This window comes from Hippocampus comes, unplaced genomic scaffold, assembly GCF_001891065.2.
Source record: "Hippocampus comes isolate QL1 unplaced genomic scaffold, H_comes_QL1_v1.1 scaffold327, whole genome shotgun sequence".
Lineage (NCBI taxonomy): Eukaryota > Metazoa > Chordata > Actinopteri > Syngnathiformes > Syngnathidae > Hippocampus > Hippocampus comes.
The window spans coordinates 1,528,343-1,550,658 of record NW_017806221.1 but is presented as its reverse complement, the minus strand read 5'-3'; the positions used below and the strand labels follow the sequence as shown (position 1 = coordinate 1,550,658).

Below are 22,316 nucleotides of genomic sequence, written 5' to 3'. Positions count from 1 at the left end.
ATGAATGAATGTCAATTTTTTAAAGGGAGAGTGTTAATCATTTTGGTTTAGTAAACCTAACATTCTTATAAGAAATGCTCAAAGCAAAATCTTATAACAACCCAATTCACATTTCTTTATTTTAGGAAATGTGGGCCCGATCTCAGTTTTGTTATCACGTAAAATGTTAGATGTGCACCATTTCAAAGACTCTAGCTGTGATGCAATGCATGAATTTAAAGATAGCTAAATGCAGACCTGCCTGTCAGGATGAAAAATACGTAACAAGCAGCACAAGGACACGTTAAGACCATTCTAACGTTGCATAACAGTATCTTACTAGCGCAAGTGAATAGAGCAAAAAAAAAAGTAAATGAGTAGAAAGAAAAAAAATCCTGACTGAAATCATGACAGTATCTTACTAGCGCAAGTGAATAGAGCAAAAAATAAATAAAATTAAATGAGTAGAAAGAAAAAAAAATCCTGACTGAAATCATGCAGAACAGCCTCCACTATCAGCGCTGTCCTCTCTATACATTCTTCAGACAGTCATGGTTTTCATAATCATGCCTGAATTTTTGCACTGCACCACGCCACACCAGACTCACGCCAGTCATGAAAACTTTTCATAATCATGCCTGAATTTTTGCACTGCACCAGACTCACGCCAGTCATGAAAATAGAGCTCATAAAGTTATCTAAATGTGTCCTGCGTGTTCCTTCCAAACGTCACTGTCTACTGTCATTTCCTCTGCTCACTTTGGACCTAGTCATTAACAGGTTTAATGAACCACTTTAATTTATGCATGAACATAACCAGTTTTTAATTGCACCTATCACACAACATTCATCCATTATCCGAGTCACTTATCCTCACGAGGGTCGCGGGCCTGCTGGAGCCTAACCCAGCTGTCTTCGGGCACTAGGCGAGGTACACCCTGAACCAGTCGCCAGCCAATTGCAGGGCACACGAAAACAAAAACTATTCACACTCACAGTGTGAAGGACGAGGCCAGATTCAAACCCACGAGCATACTGTAAGGCGGACGTGCCAAACAGTTGATCACCGTGCCGCCCACATTACATCAATTTAAGACAATATTACATTTACTTGGAGCTGAATTCAGATTAAAATGAATTATTCGATATGGGTAGAGTGCAATGCTTAGGAATAGCAGCAACTGGCCAATACTCGAAGCAACATCATTCAACCTTCCTCATTGCTAATTACATCTTACGGTACTTCAATTATATACCCTCCCATCTCTTTCTGCTGCGCTTGGGTTGATCTTCTTAAACACACATATTCAATGGAGAAAAAAAAAACTCAATTCAATACACATTTAACAGTTTCTGCACAATTGAACTAATGCAACAGGTGTATCATATAATTGTACCTTCAGTCAAATAAAGTTGGGTTTGGTTGGAAGGTGTAATATTCTTTCCCTCTCATCTAGTTCAATCAATCAATCACAATATCAGCACTACATCACTGCAAAAGGCATCCACACTCAAATCAATACTTCTCTACTACTGCAGTGTCAAACTGATCATTCTTGTCATTGCCACACACACACACACACACACACACACACACACACACACACACACACACACATTTCAGGGCAAGTCATATTATTTAGGGCTCTAGCCTCAGATGTCCTGGTTGTCTAACCACAACATTCCGATGCATTACTCATAAGGTGCATCACAGGAAACTCATTCTATTCATTTGTCACTTAAGGCAGGTACATCTGCTCAGCAAACGTCACTTAGAATCTGCCTGGTGCTTTTGCCTGTCAAGGCTCATCCTGGATGGAGTGATAGAGCCTTACGGATATGGGAGTGCATTATGTGTGGGCGATAAATTCTGAAGCCCTCACAAGCTTCCCGGAATGGATTAAAACCACGATGTTGTATCTGGACTAGAGGTCACCAAAATGGTGCCCGTGGGCCTTTTCTGACAATAGCTCACTCGTGATGGGGCATTGTGATTTTCTAGGAATGTTGTAGAAGTGATCACTGCCACCAAAAAAAAAAAGTCAATACTATGCCAAACCCAGAAGGGAAAAAGTCCACTGCAACATTTGGAATGAAACTGATGTGGAATGCCTGGATGCCTACTGGAGTGGACAGATCCAGATCCAGCAATTAGATAACTGATAGTCTCTGGAATACGTCGACGGGCAGCAATGTTTTCCAGGCAACAATGTCACTTCAGACCTTTCAAATAATATCAGGAGTACTCAGATTTGATATCAGAGACACGAGATAGGTATGTGACAATAAAATGATTCTTTTTTTTTTTCCAGCAAGACCAACGTTGTTAGGGTTTGTATGTGACCCCAATTGCACAACAACAGGCAAGTCTGGTGTTAGCCAAAAGTTGCCGTTGCGTTGTTTATTAGAGTCTTTGCAAAATCAACTCAGGGAAAAAAAATACTGGGACTTACTAAGAGTTCAGGAAGAAACACGAGGAATCCACAGGGAAACGGCTGTACAGGAACCGAAAACATCAGGAGATGCCAACATAGCTCACTACAGGTGGTGACGGCATGAACTTGCACTGAGGACTGGTTTGGGAGTCAACTTATACCAGCCCAAACAAGCTGAGGGGCTACAGGTGGGTGACGAGCTGGTGAGTCTCAGGTGTGAGGTGCAGAGCACCCTGGCTGAGGAGGCTGCCTGGCTGGCCCCTCCCTAATAAACGTCACCGGAAAGAGCTGGAAAAAAAGGAACAAAACAGTTTTAAAATGATGTCAATATGTTAAGAATTGAGAAAATTACGACCTTTTAAAGCCTGCAAAAAGTGGACAAACCTGTCATCTTGTTTCTAATCCAAAACTAAGAAAAAAAAGAATGAAACCTAGATCTTGAGGCCTCACAGTTTCCTAAATTGTGGACTGAATCATAAAGATGATCCACCGCAAGAAAGTGAAAGGCGAGTAATCATAATTGTAGTTAATTTATTAATGAGATTAATTCAGTAAGTTTTAATTATTTAGATGCAATTAAGTTGACACACTTACTGGCAACAAACGGTTGTCTTCTACCGGTGGACGGCTCTCCTGCGTGTCCCCACCATTGGAGAATAAGGCAACAAAAATCTTGGCAATGTATCATGTTCATCGGCAACGTACAAATTGGATGCAACTTCATCTGCATGTCTCATAAAAACAATGATTTGTGATAGGTCGATAATTTTTTATCAAGGCAGAGCAAATTTTTCGCAGAGGAGTGCAAAACAGACCTGTGCGATGTGATCACATGAAGATGGCCTCATGAAAAACAGCAGAAATTAGTTGGTTGTCACATAGCTACTCCAGAGCATAATCTGTGACAAGCTCGCTCCCATCAGGGAAGTTCTGGGAGAAATGGGTGCAGCTCCTTCCACTGATGTTTGACCCAGAGCCAGAGGGGGATGTAGCTGAATGTTTTCTCCCTTTCCGTAGAAAATGGCCACCGGTTATGACCTTGGACAAGAAACTTCTCAGGAGGAAACTAACCCTTAAACCTACAGTTAAAAAAATGAAAATGAAAAGTCAAACTGAGCTGCCCCTGAAATGTTGCAGGCGAGGGACAGCGTTCCCCTTTGATCAAAGTTTGTTTTTACAAACATCACCACTCCTTTTAATACTGTCCCCATCCAAAAAAAAACAAAAACAAAAATGCCGATACGTGATACCGATGTCCACTCTTCACAACACAAGCTTTGTGAAGCGTGGACAGCTGTGTCTTCAAGATGTGACCAAAGGACCATAATCATCCTGAGCTATAATAAAAACAACAGATGACCGGACAAGCTGGCTGCCACCTACACTTGCCAGCAAATGACCAGGAGAAATCAATACTGAAAGACACCAGGCCACCCCCTTACCCTGTGTGACCAAATACAGGACCATAGCAACTGACAACATTGAGGACCCAAACACTTGTACAGGACTTGATTTCTATTGTTTTGATTGGCTTGATTGGTTGTTGTCTGACCTTACAAATCATAGGTCGAAATAGGCCTGTAACACCATAAATGTTAACTTTATGTGTCATTATACAACAGTTTAAAACTAAAGGAAGCTGAGAAACAACATTTTGTGTTTTCGGCAGGTGCCATCTTAGATATGGTGCATACAGGCCACTAGGGGGAACACCCCAATTTGTATTCATCCATCCATCCATCAAGCATACGACCAGCAAATAAGGGAATTGGGATGCAGTACAGTAGATGTAAGTTAAATGCGACAGTTGCTTCTCTATAGCATAGAAAAGCAAAATAGAGGTAAGGGCCGCTTAGATTTTTACGGGTTGATTGACAGACTGAGATCTTTCTTCCATCAATCCATTTTCTAATCCGCCTATCCTCACAAGGGTCACAGATGTGCTGGAGTCTATCCCAGCTGTCTTTGGGGAGTAGGCATTGAACACCCTGAACTGGTTGCCAGCCATCCGCAGGGCACACATAAAACACAAAAAAAACGTAAGCCCTCACACTTACACCTAGGGATAATTTAGTGTGTTAAACTTGTATCCATGGATTTTAAAAACACCCTAGCAAAAATGTAAAACTTTTCCAGAAGTACACAATCTTCATGATTTTGCAAGAATCCCCCCTTACCAACAATTTGGATGATAAATACCCGGTAATTGTTTACGGGTATTTTATAACTGCTTTAAGACATTGGTCAAAATCGAGCCATTAGCATAAGGGATAGTAACAGAAAGCTAACACATGAAGGCTATTCGGTGTCTTCATATTGAGAAATATCAATGAAGGCATTTACAGTGTTTAAATCTGTTAAAATGGTGCGGCAATATGTGGATTGATGTGAATGCAAGTCTATCTGGTAGATTGTTTATCTCTGGGGCGGCACGGTGGAGGACTGGTTAACATGTTCATGTCACGTTTTGTGTGATGGTGGAGTAGAGGACCCCAAAAAGCAGGGAGGAGCAGGGTGGAGTGACCAAGATGTATTTAACAAAAATGCAAACAGCAGTACACTGGAGAAACTAATGGCTTGTCCAGGGAAACCAAGACAACAAGTATTATAAAAAAATGATGAGATTTATTTGAAAAAAACATGGCGGGACACCGTTCACAGATCTGTCAAGGGAGCCTTCTCCCTCTCCGCGTCTTGCGCTCTCGTTTTATCTTGTTGGGAGGTGGTGAAGGTCAACATTTTGAGCAGCTACACAGAGTGCAGACTAGTGCATGAGCAGGCAACTTTGCTTCGCCGCAAAATAACTGGTCAGCATTCAAAGGTACGAACAGCATTCAATAGTACGAACATTTCTGTTATATGTCAAATTGCCATCACTCTAACTCAAAAACTCAAACAAAGTCCCGGAAACCACAAGAAAACAAAGTAACAAACAAACAACCAAAACCTATGACAAAAACAAAACATGACACGTGCACAGAGAGACACACACACAATGATCTGACACTGACTGGTCGGGCAGAGTCCTTTTAAGCAAACACTAACTAATGACACAATGACCAACAGGTGTGCCACTGCAGGAGGAGCCCGACAGTGCCACCTGTTAGTCACAAACAGAACCACCCTAACAGTCTGCCTCACAGTGCGGATGTGCAGGTTCGAATTTGGCTCCGGCCTTCCTGTGTGGAGTTTATATGTTCTCCCCCGTGCCTGCGTGGCTTTTCTCAGGGTACTCCGGTTTCCTCCCACATTCCAAAAACATGCATGGCAGGTTAATTGGACACTACATATTGTCCTTTGTTTGTCCATGTGTGCCTTGCGATTGGCTGGCAACCAGTTCAGGGTCTACCCCGCTTACTGCCCAAAGACCGCTGGGATAGGCTCCAGCATGCCTGCGACCCTTGTGAGGATAAGCGGATTACAAAATGGATGCATGTTTTTCTCTGAATGTGTTTTTTTAATGCAGTCGTGTGTTGATTTGTGCTAAGCCTCATGAGGGGCGTCGAGCCTCTGCTCCTGTGTGAGTCATTGTTAAGAGGAGCCTGTGCTAAATGGCTGTGGAAATAAATGATGTCAACATTTCTGACGGTGCCATTGGGTGGCTTGCAGAACAAACAGCTTTTGAAAAAGCTGATCTCCAGCCCCTAGCAACTCCCTGACCACCAAGAGACAACACAATACAGCAATCACTAGAGATTTACTTGAATGTCTTGAGCCCAGGAACATAACTCAGGGATTCAAAGAGGGTCGCGTGATGAGAGAACTACATAGGACTTAGACCGATTGGTGGAAGGAAAAGAGAGAAGACTGTAGCAATCGCACTCTACTGAGACTGTGCCATTGGCTTCAAACTGAATATACATGAAATGATAAAAATGCCATAAGTGGTGCTTCTTTGGGAAAAAACCTGATCCAAGTAATAATCTACAGAAGATTCTCCCTGGTCAGAGTAATGTCATTCTACAGTATGCGATTATTTAAAATCAAAAAGGAGGTAGAGTCAAATATTTTCCTTCCAATAATGTTCTGTGCGACCCCACTTGTCTCACCACTGTATCTTGATTAATATTCCATTTGTGGAATATGAGTCGCTGAAGGTGTAGCGGTACAGTATTCTTGTCTGACTTATGTGTACAGATCAATTCCCATTCAGTGATGGTATGGTTGGTTGTTCATCTCTGTGTAGCCTGCCACTGGCTGGCGACCAGTTCAGGGTGCCGTCCGCCTTTCACCCAAAGTCAGCTGGGACAGGCTCCAGCCCCCCCCGCGACCCTTTTAAGGATAAGTGGTGCTGAAAATGGCATGCCACACGCACAGCAGTTTTACCCTGCGATTGTCTGGTAACCTGTTCAGGGGTATACCCCGCCCCGAAAAAGGCTGGGATAGGCTCTAGAACGGCCGCGACCCTCGTGAGCATAAGCCACTCGGATAATGTGTCATGAACGGTGGTGGGGGACCGCAAAAAGCAGGCAGGAGGGAGAGCAGGGTGAACTTGACAAAGTGTATGAATAAAACACTTCCAGAAATCCAGACAAAAACAAAGCCCTGAAAACAACAAGAATCCAAAGTACAAACAAAAACCCATGGCTGACGCAAAGACAAGATGAAAGCACTACAAACAAAAACCCATGGCAGAAACACTAACAGAAACAGTGACATGAACAGAAACAATGACCAGATACAGAGTAGTCGGGCCGGGCGTCCTTTTAACAGAGAACCTATTAATGACATGATGACCAACAGGTGTGCCGCTGTAGGAGGAGCCTACCCCAAACAGATCAACCATGACATCATGGAAGGATGGAATATGAATCAAGCAGAAAAATCCACCCGTTTTTATCCATCTCAAGGGGTTTTGCCACTTGCTGTTGCCTGAAAATGACATCACAAGGCCTCATGGCTCAGCTTGGAAACCAACGTCACATGATCAAGTCCTGAAAACAGGGGAACATGATTGTTACCAGCCGGTGACATTCCAACGAACAAATTCAAATTTGACACTTTTGAGTACGAGAAAGCCTTGGCAAAGGGCTGCACTCTATGGGCAACATTGTACGATGTAGTAATGTGGTGATCGTCAAATTCCAAATTTTGAACTTGTGGAGCCATAGCTTATTTTAACCGTGTTCAAATAGTGCACAGTTATAGGACAGAATGCCTAGTCATTTGCCAAATGCCTAATCTAAAGGAGAGTTCGTGGACACCTGCTGTATCATAATGAGAGGAAAGTGTGACAATTAGTTAGTTCTGGCAAAATAGACAACGTTCATAGTAACATCCTGCACGCCAGTTTTCCATATTCGTAGACCTCAAGCCACCTCTGGCTGAATTTCGGTCATGTGTCGTCTTGTTTGTCCTGACCATGGTCATCCTGTTGTTGAGAAGTTTAAGTGGGAGGTGGTGGAGAGTAGAGAGTTAATGTGGGCTTGGTGGGCAGTCACAGCATTGATGCGTCTGTTTGTGGGCACTCACTGGGCAGAGTCACAACGGCCTCCTCATTCATGCTGCTGCCAGTGATCATCTTTTGATCCTTTCCTCTCCGGAGGATTTATCACCACAGAATACTCAACTGCAGACACTTCCTTGTACAGACAGAAAGCTGCACTGTGTACTACTTTTCATAACGATGAATAATTCTCTCAAATGAGAGCCATCGTATGATACACAAATGGGGAAATGTGTACTTTAGAATGATTTATTTAATGGTTAATGTCATGAGTACGTATTGACTTGTTTTCCTCCCACATGTCCTGGGCCATCTTGTCATATGATTCTACTGTAATATTACCTTAACCTCCTACGATTTGGCGTCCACGTGTGGAAAAAAATGCATCCCTTGCAAGAATTCAGGCCTTAGGAGGTTAAAATGCATTTCTTGACACATTTTGTGTGTAGATTTGTTTGTGGGGATGAGCATTATCCCTTGACCATACCCGATCCTCACCAGAATTTCACGGGTTCGCCCTCTGAAGTGTAATGAATTTTTTTTAACTCATATTTTTTTTTTGTCGCTGTGAAAAAAACTGCTGTAAAGAAAAGTAAGTGTACAATTCTACATTGTACAAACATTTGTGTCCATTTTGAGTTATTTGAAGAGACTCCTGTCTTGTCCAGGGAAATCAAGACAAGTATTATAAAAAAATGATGAGATTTATTCGAGAAAGAAAAAACAAAACATGGAGAGACACCGTTCACAGATCTGTCAAGGGAGCCTTCTTCCCCCACCCCGGCCCCCTCCCACGCGTCTCGCGCTCTCTTTTTATCTTGTTGGGATGTCAAATTCCCATTCCACTCCTGTAATCCAATTTTCAATTGAATTTGAGCAGTAGCACAATGGTGACACAGCTAATGGTAGAACAGAAAATTGCAGCATGTCATGTGGGGAATGTAGGGATTCAGAGCCACGGATTTGCATCATGAAACAACCACTTAAGCTGGTTTAATTGACCTACATCAGGCTTAAATTGAGGCGCATGCTCACTGGCCAATATTTACATCGAAAATTGTAGTTTAATCACACTTTGTCTGTGCTTCATGGTTAGAAGACAATGCTAGAAAATATTGATAAAGTACTAGAAAGTCTGCCTCTGCATTTCTATATTTCTTTCGTCTTCATATACAGTAGTGCATGGACATAGCTTTTCTACTCACTGGGCCACAGTGGCAATGGAGACAAATGTTGGGAAAGTGTAATGGAAGTTCTGAGTGGGTCTGTCTAAAATGACTATGTGCCTTACAAGTGGCTACTTATTACTGACCTACTTCAGAAGTCATTTGTATTAAAAACGGTATTAAAAATTGCTCATGAGACATTTGTTTTTGTCCTGAACAACAGATGTCTAATTTAGGTTTAAAGTGTTCTGAGCTATGTTGCGTTTAATGGAAAATCACATTTGAAATGAATTGGGAGCAGTGAAGTGGCTGTTCAAAGTCAAAGGTGTCCTCTCCACGGTGGCGGGAGTGAGTTCAGAAGACTCGCTGCCAAGGGTTCTTACCTCGGATCTGTTCATTATCTTTGGCCGTCTGGTAAGTACCCTCTCTCTCTTGAAGGCTTCGTTGAACCTCTCACACATCTCCCAGATAATTACCATCTCATCTTCATGAGCAAAGCCATGGGGGGAAACAAGTTTCGAGGAGAAATTGGCTAAGACGCACCTGGGGGGAATGAATTTTGTTGAAAAAATGAAAGTGTTGGCAACAAGAAGCAGCTCGGGATGAGCCATGCAGAAGGACTTACGGTGAAACAAGCTCGAATTGACAAAGAAAATATCAACAACGCAAGACGGTTTGCGATGCATCTGACGAAAGAGCCCTCTTTTATCTGCTGTCCCGCCCATTATCGTTCTGCTTGGGTCTTCCGAGACATTCTGTCTTCAGTCGACACTAAAGTGATGCGTTTTCATGACTTTCATGACGAGACCGCATACATATGAGGTGAAATAAAAGTGACTATTGGACAAGTAACAGGATTTGCGCAACAAACAGACAGTAACACTCGACCAGTGGTTCTTAACCTTGTTGGAGGTACCGAACCCAACCAGTTCATATGCACGTGCATCAAACCCTTCATTAGTGAAAAATAAATATGATTTTTTTTTTTTTTTACAAATTCAAGACATAAAAAAAAAGATTAAAAAAAGAAAAAAGTAAATAAAATTACATGGCATAAGTATAGTTTTTTTAAATTGTATGTACTATCACGACAGTCACACGGTGACTACTGATTTCCTGTAGCACTGATTGGGACAAGCAATCTAACATGGTCATCTGCAGCCAGCGATGGCCAAGCGGGCGTGTCATAACTAATTGACATCTTGAGTCGGGTGTGTCTTAACCTCCATGGCAGAGGCTCCGTCGAACCCCTGAGACCGATTCACCGAACCCCTCGGGTTCGATCGAACACAGGTTAAGAACCACTGCAGAAGACATGTTTCACAATACACAGATCCATCGTACATGCATTTGAATTATTATCATTGTAGAATGTAGTAATATGGGCAGAAGTCGTATTTTAGCCGGTGGAGACGATGATCGTCACTCCACATTCAACACGGTGATTTTTGAAATCGTGAGCAGCACTCAGAGGGCATTGTTGTTCCTTTCAAATATGTGGAGAAGTTGAGTTTAAGATGAGATGTGTGTGGCCAAGAGTTCACTCTGAGACATTATGAAAGCGCTCTGTGGGTGGCGAGCCAAAGTCTCTCATTAAGGCGTGAATGTGGTGACAGTATAATGGGATTTTTAAATGGAATAAATCCTCTTTTTGGCATGAATATCCACAATGATGGGTTAACAACATTAGGTTTGCATAAAGCTAACTGGCTTGTGAAAACTATTATCTATCCATATCTCTATGCTACATTAAGTCAATTTTCCATAAGATGTGCCCTTTTAACTAAAGGTCCTCACTTTTTTCCCCCCACACTGGCTCTGCTTCCGCTAATAGAAGCAAGCAGCCAGCTGTCGGGAACACCTGCCACCGAGCGAGGCGGGAGAGGAGACAACATGTGACATCCAGTTGTCACTCTATGAAAGCTGGGTTCTACCCAACAGAATGAAAGTTCAATTCCATGATTGAGCACTTTTGACAGAGAAGAGTCACAAAGTGCTTTTTGTAATTTGGGAAACAGCAGGCGAAAACCGGCATGGGAAGAACATGCGAACTCTGCACAGGGAGGCCACAGCCCAACTTGAAACAGGCTCAGTTGACAAGCACAGGAGCAAGGCAAGGCTATGTGCTTTGCACAAGGAAAATAAAAAAAAAAACATCACAAACATTTGCAAACACAACAGCTAATGACATTGAGTAGTAATGCAGAGAAAACAAAAGTAGCTAAAAAAAAAAAAATCACTTTAAGTATATACATTGACAACATTTAAACACATTAAGTGAAAAAAATATAAAATAAATAAAAGTAGGTTTCTAAAATAACTAAAAGGATAAAAGGAAAAAGAGATAAAGATGTTTTGAGTCAAAAATCATGGGAAAACAGCAAAGCATTTAAAGTATTGCATTGTACCCGGTCTTCTTCCACCTCCTTTTGCATCCCCTTGCATCATTTTAGGTGGACCAAATTCAATTCTGCAATGCCTTTTTGGAGTGGAATCATTGTACTTTGTAAATCAACCACAGTTCATCAAAAAGATCTAAGAGGAATTTGATTTTAATATATATGCATATTTTTTTTCTGGTCTGATGCATGTAAAGTCTCTCCTTTTCTCTGTCTCATTTATTTTGTTCATGTCTCTCTTACTGGCTCCCACAAATGTTTTAAGGTATCCCTGTTACAAGATGTGCTAGCAAAATAGGAGATGATGAAACAGAATTCTTATCTGGAAAGAGTAAAAAAAATGTAAAAAAAAAACGTCATTCTGGGGTGCGGGGAAGCTGTTTCCTTTCGGAACTGTGACCATCACAACGCGGTGAGGATAGTTTGCATTTGTCTGGTCAATTCCTGTTTCTGTTGAAGGAAAGAATCTCCTCTCGTTTCAGGTCACTTACCTTTCCTCCTATGATTTGTCAGCCCCGCCCTGATTGTTTGCACCCGTTGCCCATTCCCTTGTGTTTAAATGATCCTTGTCTCACTTTGTCCTGTGCAAGTGTGTTTCATCCTTGTGCGTGCACTCCAGCCTCTCGCCAGAGATCTGACCAGTCCTCACCTTGTTTCCACAGCCTTGACATTTTGAGTTGTGAGTCGCCGATCCTCAAATAAATATCTTTTGAACTTTGGACCCTGCAACTGTGTCCTGTGTCCAAGCCTGGTTCTGACACATCGTAATGATGTCTACTTATCTTGCATATTGCGAAGGCACAAGTATGCAATTGCTCCGACGGACTGTGGAAAAGAGGCCCTTTATGATAAAGAATTTCTGTTTTGATGGAATGAATTGTCTCTAAAATGAATATCTTCAAGGCACCGCGGCAGATAAATGTCGCAACTGCCTCTGGATAATCACCAATCAAAATAAGGCAATTGATGTGACATTCAAATTCTCCCGTGGTTGTCTTTGGGTCACCTTCAAAATTAAATGGCAACAAAACAGAAACAAAATAGACATAAAACAAATAATATTACAAACTCAAGGCCTTTCCTGTTGGACTACATTGCCAAATAAGAAAACACTAGTACAGGGGTGTGCAAGCCTGGTCCTCGAGGACCCCTATCCAACGGGTTTTAGATATCGCCCTCCTCCAACAAACCTGATTCAAATGATCAGGATCATTATTTGGCTTCTCAGAGCTTGCTGATGAGCTGGTTTTTGAATCTGGTGTGTTGGAAGTGGGAGAATTTTAAAGCATGCTGGAATAGGGGCCCTTGAGGACCAGAGTTGGACTCCCCTTCTCACATAACTAGTTGGTGAGGTCTTGTCTTCCAGATTAGAGAAGAGCGTGACAATTCCCTGTGACAGGTAGATAATGCCGACATTAATTGGAGACCCTCCTACACATCAACATTTCTTTTTTCTTCTTTTTTTTTAAATTGTAATGAAAGATACCATATAATGTCTGCATACATGTCTTTGATCTGTGGGAAAAAAAAATATTTTCCCTGTAATATAGTCCGTGTGTATAATCCAGTCTCATTTCTTGCCAATATCTATTTTTAAGAAATTACTTGTTTCAGTGACATCATTTGTGTTTATTCATGCATGAAATGTTATAGTCATCAACAGAGCTTGTGTGAGCCTATGCTCTGACCGGCTCCCACCACTATGACAACTTGCATGATATCAAGCCACGGTGGCGGTACAAGAGCTGCATCAAATATTCAACCTTGACAAAGGCGATAATGATCCTTTTTGATTGACACTGTAAAAACGTATTGAAAATCAATTTTACATGAGAGAGTGAAAAGAATATCCATAGATTTTTTTCACCCTCTCATGTAAAATGCTGCAGTGCAGTTATTCACCTTTCGAAAGGTACCACAATAATAAACATTTTAGAATCAGATTCTTTCTTTTGACATTGTGAAATTTAATTTTGTTAAGGTACAATATCTGATACACTTCTTGTATCAGACGTCATTAGGATGCGCATGTAGTCTTCTTGATGCTCAGTGTACATTGTTGTGAGTTAATGTTTTTAATTCAACCTATAGAAATGGGACAGCTGTCTATGAAGGGCAGTTTTTGAGCCAGTTGTACACTATTATAGTCCATTCTATTTTATACTTCTAGAAATAGTATAGCGGGCTGTTAAAATGTTGAAAATAGTTCTACTTTTTCCTGCTTGTTCATTGGTATTATACAGTACCTGTTTTTGTGACTGCTGCATCTTCTTTCTTTGATGATTGCATTGGTCGTGAACTTTTAAAAGCAAAAAAAAAAAAACCCACACAACTGAAATACGTATTCATGTAGAGATGAGCACTACTATTCTCTGCACATCAAGTTTGTTGGAGCCGAAAAAATAGAAACATGTTCCAAGAGCAGTCAAGAAGTAGGCACCATCATTTGTGCATGAAAATTGTCCTTCCATGCCCCCCGAGCATGCAAGAGGTCTCTCTACCTGGCAATCCAATTCTACTCAATTATACGGTTGGGCTGCTGCGGGATTCTGGAGAGAGCCTATTGTTTTGATTAAAAACAATCAAGATGCTATCTCTCCCTCCCAGTCGTTTCCTCTCGGCATGAGGAGAAATTGTGAGAGGAGAAAGGTGGCTGATGAATTGCCTGGTTACATCATGTGATTCAAAAGATAAAACCTTGGATGGAACATCCCAACACACAGTTATGCATTACACCGAGCTGTATCCCAGAGGCTGAATAATATGTCATCACCATGCAGTTATTTTCCACTGTCACGTTCGAAAAAAAAAGCCTCGTTCTTCCTTACCAATCTTGGCATCAACCATACACTGTATGAACATGCACACAAAAAATACACCCCCCCCACCCGAAAAAGAGAGGAAATGATACAATAGAAAGGATGGTATTTACTTCACTCGCCTCCCCTCGAGGTAACCATTTGATTCTTGAAGGGTAAAATACCCTTCAAGAATCAGACGTGTTAAACCCAGTTGTACAGTGTACTATTTTTTTATATATTGCATTTTTTTTCATATCTAAACCAAAAAACAAAAGCAATTCTTACCCAGCAGTGGAGCCTGTCAAACACGCAAACTCGTCACCGTCATCTGATGGCGTTTTTTTTATTTGCTGCTGAGAGATGACGTTGCTTCTGTGTGTCACACATTAACAGGACTCCCACTGCCAGACGACTCTTTGAACGTCTTCTTCCGGCTTATACTGTCACGGGAGAAGCAGAATTTGGACCCAGAAGCAGACATGATGACATGGACGTTAAAAAGTCCAAGTCTTTCTCTGTCAAAATTCAAAGTAACTACAGAGAACGGGGATGAATGCAGAAGTCATGAGCTGACATTCCCACTGCAAGAAAGCTTGACGTACTGACAACGTGACTCGTGCTTATATAATGTGAGACATCAGGCCTATATGACAGAATAAAGATGACATAACAGTAGGACCAAGGGACAAAGGGCCGCAGCAACTCGATCGCAACTCAAACATCGAGGAACAACCAGTCACAAAAAATACCAAAATAAATGCACTTAAAATTACATTCAAAATCAACCCCAAATGATCACATGCAGTATTCAATTGCCAAAGGTGAAAACAAAGGACATTTTTGCTATAAGTAGTTAGTTAGTTTTGTCAATGTAGTTTGAAATAGTTTTCAAGGAAAGTGGAGTACCCAGAGAAAACCCACACAGGAATGGAGAGAACATGTAAACTCCACACAGGATGGGCAGAGCCCAGATTTGAACCCACAACCTCTGCACAGGTAGATGTCCTAATCGGTCATCCACATGCCGCAAGATAATAGACATAAATGATTTCAATTTCATATATGTTCTAAATGGACGTCTTCTCTGCTGATCTCTGGGTCAGCAGAGAAGGCCTTGAAGCCCTTCAATGCATGCCACTGGTGTGTTTGTGATCCAATTGGGTTCACTTGGATTTTTGCATAAACATGAACCAAGAGAATGGGGAAACATTATTTTGTTTGATTTGAACTAGAGGAACAGAACTTTACAGTAGATGTGAAAGAATGAAGGATTTAAATATGAATATACTGTACATGTGAACTACAAAAATGTTATGTACTCCACTCTGAGGATGTGTGGTGATTTTGCCATGTTTTTTTTTTTTTTTTTTGGATTATAGCTTGTGGAGAAGATATTATATTAAAAGATATCTTGGGTTCATGCTGAAAATGATTGGCTGGAAAACAGCTGAATGTAGCGAACTAATCAATTTCCAGAAGGTGTTTCTGTGTAAATGTGAGCAGCCCATTAAAGGTAGTGTAGGCAGATAGATCTCGCGCTAGATAGCGTGTCGATAGCCACAGCGTAACACTGACAGACTGTGCCATTTTGAAATCAATAATTCTTTATAACAGGCTGGAAGCTGTGCAGGCAACTGTGCTATGTTTCTTCCTTAATGAGCCAACAGGTATATGTGCTGGGAGCGAACGGGATGTGGTTGTTGTTTAGTCGATGTTCCAGTAGCATTCCATTGGAGGACATCCACACAAGTAATGGAAATTGGGCATTTTCTTCAAGTGCCCTACCCCGTCATGCTCCAGTATCCATTAGAACGAGTTGAAAATGAAAAAAAAACTGTGCTTTTGTTATTTTTTTACAATAAGAAAACTGTGTATTGTTTGTTTTCTGCAATCCATGCCATTCATTTGTTGAAGTGCTCTAAATAATGGCAATGGCCCAGATTTGGTGGCATGGTTTCTCAAAGTAAATGTCTATTTTCTGTTTCCATTTCTGTCATTATCAAGAATTCTTGCGCAATCAACTTGGACGAAAGCCGCAGTATCATGCAATTGTATGATCACATTAGTGTAACTGGAGACTCCCACAGATTTCAGGAATCATCACTTCGGTGACAATACGACAGAGTTTAGGTGGTGGTTTCTGGCTCCTTCGGGTTTCTACGGCGAGTCTAGCTTCCTCCCACATTTCAAAAACATGCAAGTTCAGTTGATTAACGAGTAAATTGTCCAAAAGTGTGAATGTCAGTGTGAATAATGGATCACGATAACACTCTTGCTCTCCCGGGACCCTTCGGTATATAAAATGGACGGATGAAATCTTTAATGTTGCTCTTCTGAGGAATGAAAGTGATGGTTTATTTGTTTTGTATTCTTCATGTAATAACTCTGAATAACAATTTGTTCTACATGAAGCGTGTAAGCGGTTGTCAGTCCATTACAAATCTGATGACGGACCGCTTCCCGTAATGAACAGCTTTGTTGAAGCTCTGGAAATGTCTTTCGGTATGTTTCCGTTTTTTTACATGTACTCATGGCTGTGATTACTCGGCTCCTGGATAATAGTAATTATGAACATGGGGCAAGTATTATTATGTGATTCTAAGGAAGGAGGTGACCTAAGGCCATAAAAAAAGAATGCCAGGAAATAATCTATTGAACACTGACTGACTATCAAGGAAGGTAAGTGCAGTCACCTAAGAGTAATAAGTTGTGATATTTCTCATGCATGTGGCCATCTTGTTGAACTCATTCTACATCCATGAAGAAATTGGCCGCATCTAGTATGACTCTTTGTATTTGGCATCTTGACATTACAGCATTGCCTCTGATTACATTAAGCTCTTCAGTCTACACCAGTGGTTCGATGGAACCCCAGGGGTTCGGTGAATCGGTCTCAGGGGTTCGACGGAGCCTCTGCCATGGAGGTTAAGACACACCCGACTCAAGATGTCAATTCGTTATGACACGCTCCTTTGGCCATCACTGGCTGCAGATGATCACATTACATTCCTTGGCCAATCATATTTTTATTTTTCACTAATGAAGGGTTCGGTGAATGTGCATTTGAACTGGTTAGGTTCAGTACCTCCAACAAGGTTAAGAACCACTGCTCTCCACCATTTTCGTGTTTTGTGTGTGTTATAAAAGGAGCAATATGTTCTTCTAAAAAGCAATTTTGATATGTACCATATTTATTTATATGACCTTTGCCATTTTTTTTCTTGTCTGAACGACAGAGTGACTGTCCTTGGTGGAGTCAGGTCACAAGATCAGCAAAGACAAAATATCATTTAGTTTATTTCCCCCCCAGATGTCATTCTCTCTGGTGTTTCTCGGTCCTAGTGGCACCACCAGACAGGAACTAATAGATTCCTGCATCCAGATAAAGGAAAACCTGATTCTTCGCTGATTGGTGGAGTAAAGGCTTGCCCTGGCATTCAAAGTAGTGTGGGCTTCCTGAGGAAATACCACGCATTCATCACTACACTATCGCTGCAACTGTGAGAAGCTTAATTAATGGTGCCCTTCGGAGCAAACGTGTGTGCGTGTGAAAATGTGTGTTTAATTTGAGTATTAAGAGCATGAAAAGGTAATGAGGTGCTATCAATGATTTAGTTGTCTCGCGTGATGAAAGAGGGAAAACCGGTCTTTTACGCAAGGCATATTGTTGATATTGATATTTCACAAGAAGAGGGAGAGTCGCCTCCTCAGTCAATGACAGTTGGTGAGAGTATCAGCGGACTCACCCGGAAGGTGCCTTGTCAATGGCACCACAAAGGTCAAAATCCAAACCCTTCTTCACACATATTCAGGCATGAGCCATAAGCGGCGACACGCCACAACCACGAGTGTTATTTTGAGCCTTCTGCTTGAATGGCGTTGAAGCTGACAGGCTACCCAGACAAGAAGTGTCAGATGTAAGCCAGTCTATCACCCTTTTGCCTCAGTCACTTGCTCGGACTATTCCTCCATTTTTCTATTTCAGGAAAAGAGACAGTCTTCAAATGGTTTGCATTTGAAGATGGGGACAGCGGGACTTCACAAGGACGCAATAATAAACAATAATTTGGTCATGTTTGTAAGACAATACAGATGTACATTTGAGTCTTTGTCTCCAATCACCCTCATCGAAATGAAGAACGATGAGAGAACATGGCTCTCCTCCATTCTCATATTAATTAACACATGTTTTTGTCACCTGCGAGCAAGATCATATATACATATGATTATAGTTGTTGTTGTTGTTATTGCTTTAATTAACCAAATTACCAGCAATGTTGGCTCCAGTCAATGGGCTCATAATAAACAAAGGCAATATCTCCCATATGATCAATAGACTCACATAACATCCACTTCCTGTTTGCTTATCTTTTGGATTGTTTGTCAATCCGTTGTTCTATCTGTCACTCATTTTTTTGGCAATTTCTATCCATCCATCCTCAATCCATCGGGTCACGTGGGCAGCTCCTTTTGCAGGGAGACTCCCCCTCCCCAGACACTTTGCCCAGCTTTTCCAGGGGAATTCCAAGGCGTTCCCAGGCCAGCCGCAAGACATGATAGTCTCTTCAGCATGTCCTGTGTCGTCTTCGGGGCCTCGTCCCGGTGAGATGTGAGTGGAACACCTCACCAAGGTGGGGGATATCCAGGAGGGAGACGTCCTAACCAGACTCATTTGACTCGACTCGGAGTTCCTTCCCCGAATGACCGAAGTTTGACAACATATTAAAAAAGTAATACAGCCCTACTGGCATAAAAACTATCCAGGAGTAGAGAAAGTGCAGAGAAAGAAAAAAAGCAATTATCAACTGTAAGAATGCAAGTAGTAAAAGCAGGAACTGAGCAGCTGGTGTCTCCACGCTACGCTGTCAGGAATCAAAGGCACCACTCTCCAAAAAAACGAGGCTAGCTGTTAATGTCGAATAACATTGCAGTTGAAAGCTCCTCTCTTGTCATTTTTATTGTGCTGAATGACTGAAATGTCACATATGAAGTCCATGATACACAGACATTCAAGGGCAGCCCGGTGGGTCAGTGGTCAGTGCGTCGACCTCGCAGTGCAGAGGTACAGGGTTCTCCCCGAGCCTGCGTGGGTTTTTTCCGGATACTCCGGTTTCCTCCCACATTCCAAAACCATGCATGGCAGGCTCATTGAACAATCTAAATTGTCCCTAGGTGTGATTGTGAGCGCGGATGGTTGTTCGTCTCTGTATGCCCTGCGATTGGCTGTCAACTGGTTCAGGGTGTCTCCCGTCTACTGCCCGAAGACGGCTGGGATAATCTCCAGCACCCCCTGCGACCCTTGTGAGGATAGAGCGGATCGGAAAATGGATGGATGGACAGACATTCAACACGCACATTTTTCCTCTTTTGGTGTATGGCAACAGCGCGACCTTCAAGGCTCTCCTTAATTAGCTGTTGTTTTGTGGCCGTTGGTATCACCCACATGCATAAGGATTTGTGATCGTTAATACCACAGCATAGGTGGTCACGATAATCTTTGATAGACATCTGATAATAGGGCCTTTGCTGGCTTCGATCGGAAAGGGGAATTGCTCAAATTTGGCCCAATTATAACCCGATATGTGTGTAGCCTTCTTTAGCTGTAAGTCAACCGTCAAAAAACTCTCCTCTTAACTGTTGCCATAGTCAGAGAATCATCCTGCAGACAAACCAAATGGGAGAAGGGAGGGGTGAGACATTTCCATCTTCCTCCTCAGGAGTCTCAGTGACCTACATACACTTATATTTGGATGACACTGGCAGATCCTGTCCTTTTCCTGAACCAATAATGGGGAATCGAGCCTGTGCCAGCTGCAACAAAGTCCAATAAACTACGAATGGTCCTCCGTGTACCAGTCATCAGATTATTTTACGCAACTACTTTAAATATCATCTTCAAAATCTCATGCTTTAATCTCTCATTATTTCTATTGTGAAGTCTAGTGATACATACCTGTACTCTATATACTATCTGCCTGAACTGACTTTTAAACTAACATGACCCAAACAAGCAGTTGTAGCTGACAATATCTGAACTGAGATTAAAACCTTCATTAGTTGACTCCGGGTACTCCGGTTTCCTCCCACATTCCAAAAACATGCATGGCAGGCTGATTGAACACTTTAAATTGTCCCTTGGTGTGATTGTGACCGTGGATGGTTGTTCGTCTTTATGTGCCCTGTGATTGGCTGGCAACCGGTTCAGGGTGCCTGAAGACAGCTGGGATAGGCTCCAGCACCCCCCGCGACCCTTGTGAGGATAAAGCGGATCCGAAAATGGATGGATGGATGGATATTCACACAGACATGTCCACAATTTTCACGCGTTTTTCAGATCCAAACATATATTTGTGATTTTCACGTGTTTCAGAGATACTCAACTATACTGTTACTATATTGATCAGCAGACACGCCATTTCAAGATGTCCACACACATCGGTCTCACATGTTCACGTGTTGAGAGGCCATACCTTTTCTGTCCGCGAGGAGGCACTGCTGCTGTCTCACTGAACGGGACCATCACCTGTTTATTGTTTAAAAGTTGGAAATTTAAAAAATAGAAAACGAACCTTTATCCGAAATTGTATTATGTGTTTATAAAACACAAGAGAGGAAACAAAATACATCGTTCACCATCAAGCTCTTTTTCTTCCTTGATCCGGAAGACGTTCTTCTTTTGCGAGTTCTCCTTCTTCTCCGCCATATTCGCAGCAGTGGCCAAAGAGGCTGATCGAGGTCCGTGCAAAGTATTCCAGAGATGTGTTCCATATGGGATTTCTTATTCAATTTTTTTTTTTTTTTGGTCAATTATATCAACTAGAAAGAAAGGATGGTCAATTTCTAACAAATTTCTCGGAACAGTTAAGGTTAGAAGAAGTATAATGAAATTCTTCACAAATATATGATCCTGCAAACCATTATCTGACAAAGTTCAAAAGGGACGTTATACTGTACTGGACAACTCTACAAGGACTTGATTTTAAAATGGGAAAATATTAATTTTGTTACTTTAGAAGGCAACGAAAAGAACATTTAGAGTATTTTTCATCATAAATGTGTTTCTCATTCGAGCTACATTCTATCTCCACAAATGCAAACACAGTAAACAAAAAAACAAAATTGACATGAAATTGATCAATAGAATAAAAACGCTGTAAAAACAATCACTAGTTGCACTACTTACAAACTTTAAATGTAGGGGCCTATGTATACCTCCTGGACTAAAGTGGATACATTTGCTGTGTGCTGAGGGGATGAGAATAGTGTGCAACTGCAGCTAAGAAGAAACATTCCATTTATTACATGAAACTATATGATGACAGTGAATCTACTTTAGATGCTCATCTTATACATGTCAGACTGAGATGAGTTTGACTATTTTAAAGTTTGAAACAAATTATTGTAATTTAGATATGATGCCAGTCATTGCATATGTCTGTCTGTCTTCTGATTATTTTGTAGTCAATGAATCAGCATCAACCATTTCAGGGTGTACCCTGTCTACTCCCCCGAAGTCAGCTGGGATAGGATCCAGCAGCCTGCGACCCTCATGAGGATAAGCGGATCAGATAATGAATGGATGGATGAATCAGCATGAAAGGGAAACAGTAAAGCATCATCTTCCTGAAGAAAAATGAAAAACTCTTAAATGTATTTCTTGTTTAATTCACTTTGCATGACACACACATGTGAAGTAATGATGTTGCAAAATCACAAGTTCACATTTGTCTCTTCCTAAAATCACACCTTTTAGAGCTTACTTCAGATTTAACAACAAGCAGGTAGAGGCTGGACTACATACACCGTCTAAGACCAAAAATGACTGTGGCATCCTCTGTCTTTTTCATTTCATGTTTTTGTTAAATGCTGTTTATGCACGATGGGATGACATGCTCTGACGCCACTAAATTTGCTGTTATTTCCACTCAGATCTGACACAAAGATTATTGCACGCAGCTACAGAGAGGCATAGGTAGGGTAAAAAAAAAAATTTAAGTTGGATATTTTTAATGGAGAAATATATATATATATATATATATATAGAGAGAGAGAGAGAGAGAGAGAGAGAGAGAGAGAGAGAGAGAGAGAGA

General features: G+C 41.5%; 1 protein-coding gene and 1 long non-coding RNA gene across 2 annotated transcripts in view; one reads left to right on the top strand and one right to left on the bottom strand.

The window, feature by feature from the left end:
* The window catches only part of osr2 (odd-skipped related transciption factor 2), a 54,454-nt gene extending 51,911 nt beyond the window's left edge, over positions 1–2,543 (bottom strand). Inside the window, exon 1 of the mRNA XM_019856331.1 lies at positions 2,429–2,543. The gene's annotated coding sequence lies outside the window, so the exon portion shown is untranslated. The remainder of the gene's footprint in view (positions 1–2,428) is intronic.
* LOC109507119 (uncharacterized) lies at positions 1,945–16,055 on the top strand. Its single transcript, XR_002166411.1, has 3 exons — positions 1,945–1,994; positions 9,263–9,269; positions 16,043–16,055. It is a non-coding gene; the product is annotated as an uncharacterized LOC109507119 (long non-coding RNA).
* The last annotated feature ends 6,261 nt before the right edge of the window (positions 16,056–22,316 follow it).